The sequence below is a fragment of the Morus notabilis genome, unplaced genomic scaffold (assembly GCF_000414095.1).
Source record: "Morus notabilis unplaced genomic scaffold, ASM41409v2 Scaffold467, whole genome shotgun sequence".
Classification (NCBI taxonomy): Eukaryota; Viridiplantae; Streptophyta; class Magnoliopsida; order Rosales; family Moraceae; genus Morus; species Morus notabilis.
This window is the reverse complement of record NW_010361652.1, coordinates 918,017-920,160: the sequence shown is the minus strand read 5'-3', so window position 1 is coordinate 920,160 and position 2,144 is coordinate 918,017.

Genomic DNA, 2,144 nt, shown 5'->3' with positions numbered 1-2,144 from the left:
TGAGAGCCTTGAGTAAAAGACAAAAGGAAAGTCGTTTCCACCAAAATAAAGAAAAAGAATCAAGCAAATATGATTGCTAAGTTCTTAAAACATGTTTAGTAAAAAGGGTGATTCCTTATTTCTGAATAGTAGATTCGGGAGTTGCTACTCATGTTTGTTTTCTTTATTAAGTCTTAGTTCTTACAAAGAAATTGTTTCCCGAAGTAAAGAAAGGAACTTAAGCGAATATGATTTGCTAGTTCTAAAAACATGTTTTAGTAAAAGGGTGATTCCTTATCCTGAATAGTTGATTCAGGAATAACTAATCATGTTTGTTTTCTTTATTAAGTTTTAGCCCTTAAATGGAAATTGTTTCCACCTAAACAAAGAAAAAGAATCAAAGTAAATAAGATTTACTAATTCTAGAAACATCTTTAGTAGAGGGTGATTCCTCGTCCTGGATAGTTGATTCGGGAGCAACTAATCATGTTTTGGTTTTCTTTGCAAAATATTAGTTCTTACAAAGAACTTACCGTCAAGGACTACACGGTCAGGAACTACACGATGAAAGTGGAAATACCGCGAGGATATCGGCAAAAGCAGTGGGAGAAGTTAGACTTCAATTCTGGAAATATCTTGTTGTGAACAATATTTATTTCCCTCCAAGCATAAAGAGAAATTTGATTTCTAATAATAATCTAGTCCACATCTTTCGGAATTGTTCTGAGATATGTTCTAGATATTTAGAAAATGGTTTATACCGTTTAAACCGATGCCTGGCTCACTGCGAAATATTGAAAAGTTCAAAAGTTGCCGAACTTAAGAATAAGAAGCAAAAGATCTCTCATGATAAATAACACATATATTGCTGGTTCCCGAATCAAATTCGGGTGCGGAAGCGTGGTGGGGAAACAACGGATCGTGTATAACAAAAATTTTCATAAAACTTTTGACATACTCTATAGATTATATTAATTTATGCATGAATAAATTAATCACATTAATTTACATCATTCAAGGATCAACCGAAAAATACCTGGAAGCCGACTCGGATGATAACTTGAATTTCTTTGACCACGAACAGTCCTTGCTCCAAGCTTTGTGTTTAGAATACCAAAGTCTTCCACGTCAATTCCTTGATTCCACGTAGACGTGTGTGTGGGCACACGGGAGACAAAATATGTTTATGAAACACTCGAATTTCCACAAACACCAACGCATGCACGATGTGGAATTTTTGGAGAAAAATTTTGCTCTCTATTTTTCACTCTATGAGAAAATCGGCCACCACTCCAATTAGGGCTGAAAATTTGTTTCAAAATTGTCTCTACAATTTTCTATCTTTCTCATATTTAAAGGGAAGAAGTCAAACTTCAAAATAGAATCAAATCCTTATCTCCAATTTTGAATTTCGAACAAAAAATCCCTTCCCCTTTATCCACTGGGTGGCCGGCCACACTCTAGGGTTTTATCCCTGTGTGTGGCGCCTATATCAAATAGAGAAGGAATAGATTTTATCCTTTATCCAGTAGTCCAATTTTAATTCAGATTCAAATTCGAATTTAAGTCAAACTTAAATTAATTTGAATTCTAAATTGAACAACTTATCAAATAAGTTTAAATGGAAAAATCTAGATATGTTCAAATTCAAATTTAAATAATCACATTATTTAAATAATAATTAATTCTCAATTAATTATTTTCGAGTGTTTAATTTTAGAATTCCATAATTCTAAAATTCCCATTTTGCCCTTTGTGTCTGGTAGAATTACAAGGATGACACGGGGACATATGGACCTATAATTCTGAGCTCCAATAAAATCAATAATTAATGAAACACTTTAATTAATTAATTAATTCTATTAATTCCAATAGTTACTCCACTATAACCTTGGAATTGCACTCTCGAAATTATATTAATTTATTAATTCTATTAATTCCAATAGTTACTCCACTATAAACTTGGAATTGAACTCTCGAAATTATAGACATTAATTACTTCTAAACTGCGAAGTGTCCATTTGATATAGTCATTTCATATAGATCAATCCTCCATAAATAATTCATAATTAGAGTCAGGTAGAATCCGTTAACCTCTCTAATTATATCTGTATCCTTGAGTACCATTGATTCTCTAATGGATAGTGATTCATAAAACACATTCA